Genomic DNA, 7,216 nt, shown 5'->3' on the forward strand with positions numbered 1-7,216 from the left:
CAGCATGAGTCATGCGCGAATTCAGTTCACTGTAGACTCGTTCTAAACGGATCATTTGAATCAATGAGTTGTCGACTCGAGAACAGCTGCAATCGGATCATACCAATTTGTGAATGAATCGTTTGGTGCCATTTGCAAAATGATTTAACAGGTTAATTGAAAATAATCAGTTAGTTCATAAATCAGACACCGCTTCTGCGTCTCAGAGCATGTGATATATTATAAGGTGTAACGATATGTTTTATAAAATTTAGTGAAGTAAAAAGTACGATATTACCCTTTGGAATGTAGTGAAGTAAAAGTGAAAGTTGCTCAAAATAAAACTACTCCAGTAAAGTACAGATACTTGAAAAATGTACTTAAGTACAGTAACGAAGTACAACTACTTTGTTACTGACCACCACTGTATCCCACGCAGGCACAGAGCCCATGTGCTCTCTTTCCCCGCAGCGCTCTGATCCGCCGGTGTGTTTACACTTGAGAATCAGCAACCCTCGTTACATCAAGCAGCTCTATCCTCTTTGCGGATCAGAATAGAAAGCTGTCACTTTCGTGGACAGCTTTGTGTTTGTGTTGGTGCTCACACAGACAGACGGCTTTCATCAAAAGCCAGAGTCCATCCCTGATTCGCACACCTGCTCACTTTGATCTGCCATCGTGTGTTTACGTGAGGATTAACGATCCTCATTACAAAAAAGCAGCTCATTCCTATTATTCTGATGAGATATCTTAATTAAAATAAAATGGTGAAAAAAAAACTCCATAAAGAAGATTAACCTGATTTCTTTCATACAAAAGTTTTTATTGAGAATTAACAGGTTTAGATTTTTACTGAAAATAATAAAGTTTGGTGTTACCGTGATGGAGGTCAGTGTTTACTGAAGCACATCTGTTATGGCAAAATAACAAGATAAACCCTCATTGGAAGATGTATATTTTCTTTATACTGACTTAAAATCTGAACAACAAAAATACAGCCTTCAATTTCATGCAGTATTAATAGTTGACAAAGCTAGCCTTTAAATGATTTAGTATTAACTGCTACTTCCTCATGCCTACAGCACCAGCAATAAATAGCCAGTGTCATCTGACCTCAGTTTCCCCTTGCATTTGCAGGTAAACTATGCGCAATATTGAGGTTGGCTCTTCATGATATTTAAAAGGCACAAAATCTTCAAACTTCCTGGTCGGATAAGAACAGAGGCTTAGAGCAAACAAGACCAATTGTTATGATTTTGATTATTTATTAATTTGAAGAAATCTGTTGACCTAAATATCTGTATTTTACTACAAACACTGACAAAGGAGGAAAATGGAGAATGGTGTGTAGATTTGTATTGCTCTGTATTACATAAACTGAATCATGGTTTTATACTTATTTGGTGACCTATTATGATTTAACTTTTTTTTTCATAACATTTAACAGTGGCTTTACTCGGGGACAATGAGGAAATATCACATGGTAAGACATCAATCTCACACCTTTGACAACTTTGTTTGCTCATGTATTTTACATACAAGCGTTCATTTATTTCAAAGCTGAAACTGATTTAGACCTACAGTCAACAATACAGTGATATCGATGTTGTACATTTACACCATATATTATTGGATCAAGCGCAAAAATTAGTTGTTTTTACAGTAAAGAAACCAGCAGCGGTGGTTGCCAAAATTCTTGTGTAAAAATAGAGGAAACATGTAAACAGTTTTTTTACAGTTTGAAACAACCCATACAGCAAAAAAATATATTTTCAAATATATTTTAAAATATACAAAGAATGGCCAAAAAGTATATTTGTTAAATATATTCCAAAATATATTTACATGCATATATTTTCTACTAATTTATTTTTGGCCATTTTTTGAACAGACTTAAAAAAAAAAATAAAAAAAATATATATATATATATATACAGTACAAAACAAAAACTATAAAATGAAAGTAAAATATTCTAATTTAAATAATATAAAATAAATAAACTTTTGTGGAAATGTTCATTAAATGTTTTATAAAACAAATATTGCTTGAATTATTCTGATGAGATATCTTAATTAAAATAAAATGGTAAAAAAAAAAAAAAAAAAAAAAAAAAAAATTAAAGAACTCCATAAAGAAGATTAACCTGATTTCTTTCATACAAGTTTTTATTGAGAATTAACAGGTTTAGATTTTACTGAAATAATAACGTTTGGTGTTACCGTGATGGAGGTCAGTGTTTACTGAAGCACATCTGTTATGGCAAAATAACAGGATAAACCCTCATTGGAAGATGTTGTCATCATGTAGTTATTGTTTCATCATCTGGTCTTTGATTATTTAATATTTGTTTTTGATTTTACACAGCTGTGGTGTTTTGAAAGATTTTATAAAGACATGTAGAAAATATTCTGGCAGGATGTTTGAATCACACACAGACATCAAGAATCAGCGTATGAATCTCAGAAATGATGACAAAATATTCAGATGAACAGATCAACTCTGAACATCACAAAACAACCTGTAGATTCACAAAAAAAAGCTTTTTAAAGAGTGTCACCACTGTTGAGATTCATGTGCTGATTCTTGATGTCTTTGTGCATCTAAATCTCACAGGTCAATATATTTTGTTTATACTGACTTAAATTCTGAACGACAAAAATACAGCCTTCAATTTTATGCAGTATTAATAGTTGACAAAGCTAGCCTTTAAATGATTTAGTATTAACTGCTACTTCCTCATGCCTACAGCACCAGCAATAAATAGCCAGTGTCATCTGACCTCAGTTTCCCCTTGCATTTGTCGCTTTAACAAACGTGCTTTAGAAACACAGAGTTAAAGCAGACAAAACTAACACTTTAATCAAGACTCAAAAGCCCAACTAAAGCTGATCTCTATCATGGTGACAACAAACTCGGCTGTTTTTAATAAAACAGCAACATCTGAAACTCTGTAATTCTTAAAATGAACTTCTGTATGAAATCATGTTTGACTGCTTTGTAATAAATGAAGATGCTCGGATCTTGAGAGAGTCATTTAAGTTTATTTATTTATTTATACAGTAAAGGTGTTTGATCATAATAGTTCGTGAAATATTTGTAAAATAACAGTGTTTGTTGAAGTTTAAATACAATTTTTGCACTTTATTTAAGTTAGGATATTTTACTTGTTTTGTTTTTTACAGTTTTTGGTTCATAGTTGTTGCTGCCAGTCATGTGATCTTTATTGTGTTGTTGATGTTGTTTTAATAGTGTGAGAAATGGTACCATTTGCACCATCTGGTGGTGATTTCATATATTATCATAACAAACTCAACTAGTTTTGACTGGTTGAAGGTAAACTATGCGCAATATTGAGGTTGGCTCTTCATGATATTTAAAAGGCACAAAATCTTCAAACTTCCTGGTCGGATAAGAACAGAGGCTTAGAGCAAACAAGACCAATTGTTATGATTTTGATTATTTATTAATTTGAAGAAATCTGTTGACCTAAATATCTGTATTTTACTACAAACACTGACAAAGGAGGAAAATGGAGAATGGTGTGTAGATTTGTATTGCTCTGTATTACATAAACTGAATCATGGTTTTATACTTATTTGGTGACCTATTATGATTTAACTTTTTTTTTCATAACATTTAACAGTGGCTTTACTCGGGGACAATGAGGAAATATCACATGGTAAGACATCAATCTCACACCTTTGACAACTTTGTTTGCTCATGTATTTTACATACAAGCGTTCATTTATTTCAAAGCTGAAACTGATTTAGACCTACAGTCAACAATACAGTGATATCGATGTTGTACATTTACACCATATATTATTGGATCAAGCGCAAAAATTAGTTGTTTTTACAGTAAAGAAACCAGCAGCGGTGGTTGCCAAAATTCTTGTGTAAAAATAGAGGAAACATGTAAACAGTTTTTTTACAGTTTGAAACAATCCCTACAGCAAAAAAATATATTTTCAAATATATTTTAAAATATACAAAGAATGGCCAAAAAGTATATTTGTTAAATATATTCCAAAATATATTTACATGCATATATTTTCTACTAATTTATTTTTGGCCATTTTTTGAACAGACTTAAAAAAAAAAAAAAAATATATATATATATATATATATATATATATATATATATACAGTACAAAACAAAAACTATAAAATGAAAGTAAAATATTCTAATTTAAATAATATAAAATAAATAAACTTTTGTGGAAATGTTCATTAAATGTTTTATAAAACAAATATTGCTTGAATTATTCTGATGAGATATCTTAATTAAAATAAAATGGTAAAAAAAAAAAAAAAAAAAAAAAAAAAAATTAAAGAACTCCATAAAGAAGATTAACCTGATTTCTTTCATACAAGTTTTTATTGAGAATTAACAGGTTTAGATTTTTACTGAAATAATAACGTTTGGTGTTACCGTGATGGAGGTCAGTGTTTACTGAAGCACATCTGTTATGGCAAAATAACAGGATAAACCCTCATTGGAAGATGTTGTCATCATGTAGTTATTGTTTCATCATCTGGTCTTTGATTATTTAATATTTGTTTTTGATTTTACACAGCTGTGGTGTTTTGAAAGATTTTATAAAGACATGTAGAAAATATTCTGGCAGGATGTTTGAGTCACACACAGACATCAAGAATCAGCGTATGAATCTCAGAAATGATGACAAAATATTCAGATGAACAGATCAACTCTGAACATCAAAAAACAACCTGTAGATTCACAAAAAAAAGCTTTTTAAAGAGTGTCACCACTGTTGAGATTCATGTGCTGATTCTTGATGTCTTTGTGCATCTAAATCTCACAGGTCAATATATTTTGTTTATACTGACTTAAATTCTGAACAACAAAAATACAGCCTTCAATTTTATGCAGTATTAATAGTTGACAAAGCTAGCCTTTAAATGATTTAGTATTAACTGCTACTTCCTCATGCCTACAGCACCAGCAATAAATAGCCAGTGTCATCTGACCTCAGTTTCCCCTTGCATTTGTCGCTTTAACAAACGTGCTTTAGAAACACAGAGTTAAAGCAGACAAAACTAACACTTTAATCAAGACTCAAAAGCCCAACTAAAGCTGATCTCTATCATGGTGACAACAAACTCGGCTGTTTTTAATAAAACAGCAACATCTGAAACTCTGTAATTCTTAAAATGAACTTCTGTATGAAATCATGTTTGACTGCTTTGTAATAAATGAAGATGCTCGGATCTTGAGAGAGTCATTTAAGTTTATTTATTTATTTATACAGTAAAGGTGTTTGATCATAATAGTTCGTGAAATATTTGTAAAATAACAGTGTTTGTTGAAGTTTAAATACAATTTTTGCACTTTATTTAAGTTAGGATATTTTACTTGTTTTGTTTTTTACAGTTTTTGGTTCATAGTTGTTGCTGCCAGTCATGTGATCTTTATTGTGTTGTTGATGTTGTTTTAATAGTGTGAGAAATGGTACCATTTGCACCATCTGGTGGTGATTTCATATATTATCATAACAAACTCAACTAGTTTTGACTGGTTGAAGGTAAACTATGCGCAATATTGAGGTTGGCTCTTCATGATATTTAAAAGGCACAAAATCTTCAAACTTCCTGGTCGGATAAGAACAGAGGCTTAGAGCAAACAAGACCAATTGTTATGATTTTGATTATTTATTAATTTGAAGAAATCTGTTGACCTAAATATCTGTATTTTACTACAAACACTGACAAAGGAGGAAAATGGAGAATGGTGTGTAGATTTGTATTGCTCTGTATTACATAAACTGAATCATGGTTTTATAATTATTTGGTGACCTATTATGATTTAACTTTTTTTTTCATAACATTTAACAGTGGCTTTACTCGGGGACAATGAGGAAATATCACATGGTAAGACATCAATCTCACACCTTTGACAACTTTGTTTGCTCATGTATTTTACATACAAGCGTTCATTTATTTCAAAGCTGAAACTGATTTAGACCTACAGTCAACAATACAGTGATATCGATGTTGTACATTTACACCATGTATTATTGGATCAAGCGCAAAAATTAGTTGTTTTTACGGTAAAGAAACCAGCAGCGGTGGTTGCCAAAATTCTTGTGTAAAAATAGAGGAAACATGTAAACAGTTTTTTTACAGTTTGAAACAATCCCTACAGCAAAAAAATATATTTTCAAATATATTTTAAAATATACAAAGAATGGCCAAAAAGTATATTTGTTAAATATATTCCAAAATATATTTACATGCATATATTTTCTACTAATTTATTTTTGGCCATTTTTTGAACAGACTTAAAAAAAAAAAAAAAAAATGTATATATATATATATATATATATATAGTTCAAAACAAAAACTATAAAATGAAAGTAATATATTCTAATTTAAATAATATAAAATAAATAAATAAATACACTTTTGTGGAAATGTTCATTAAATGTTTTGTAAAACAAATATTGCTTGAATTATTCTGATGAGATATCTTAATTAAAATAAAATGGTAAAAAAAAAAAAAAATTAAAGAACTCCATAAAGAAGATTAACCTGATTTCTTTCATACAAAAGTTTTTATTGAGAATTAACAGGTTTTCAATTTTATGCAGTATTAATAGTTGACAAAGCTAGCCTTTAAATGATTTAGTATTAACTGCTACTTCCTCATGCCTACAGCACCAGCAATAAATAGCCAGTGTCATCTGACCTCAGTTTCCCCTTGCATTTGTCGCTTTAACAAATGTGCTTTAGAAACACAGAGTTAAAGCAGACAGAACTAACACTTTAATCAAGGCTCAAGAGCCCAACTAAAGCTGATCTCTATCATGGTGACAACAAACTCTGCTATTTTCTGTAATTCTTAAAATGAACTTCTGTATGAAATCATGTTTGACTGCTTTGTAATAAATGAAGATGCTCAGATCTTCAGAGATCTGATAAAGTTCTCCCAAGATCTGAGAGAACAAGTCATTTAAGTTTATTTATTTAATTATGTATACAGTAAAGGTGTTTGATCATAATAGTTCACAAAATATCTGTAAAATAACAATGTTTGTTAAAGTTTAAATACAATTTTTGCACTTTATTTAAGTTAGGATATTTAACTTGTTTTTTTTATATATATAGTTTTTGTTTACTAATTTTACAGTTTTTGTTAGACAGTTGTTGCTGCCAGTCATGTGATCTTTATTGTGTTGTTGTTTTAATAGTGTGAGAAATGGTATTTGCACGATCT

The 7,216-nt window shown here is 30.2% G+C and overlaps 1 long non-coding RNA gene across 1 annotated transcript; it reads left to right on the forward strand.

Moving 5' to 3' along the window:
• The first annotated feature begins 1,122 nt into the window (after positions 1 to 1,122).
• Positions 1,123 to 5,908, forward strand: LOC127161805 (uncharacterized). The gene is made up of 4 exons (XR_007827178.1): positions 1,123 to 1,322; positions 1,427 to 1,462; positions 3,623 to 3,658; positions 5,836 to 5,908. It is a non-coding gene; the product is annotated as an uncharacterized LOC127161805 (long non-coding RNA).
• The last annotated feature ends 1,308 nt before the right edge of the window (positions 5,909 to 7,216 follow it).

The sequence above is a fragment of the Labeo rohita genome, unplaced genomic scaffold (genome assembly GCF_022985175.1).
Source record: "Labeo rohita strain BAU-BD-2019 unplaced genomic scaffold, IGBB_LRoh.1.0 scaffold_743, whole genome shotgun sequence".
Taxonomy (NCBI): Eukaryota; Metazoa; Chordata; class Actinopteri; order Cypriniformes; family Cyprinidae; genus Labeo; species Labeo rohita.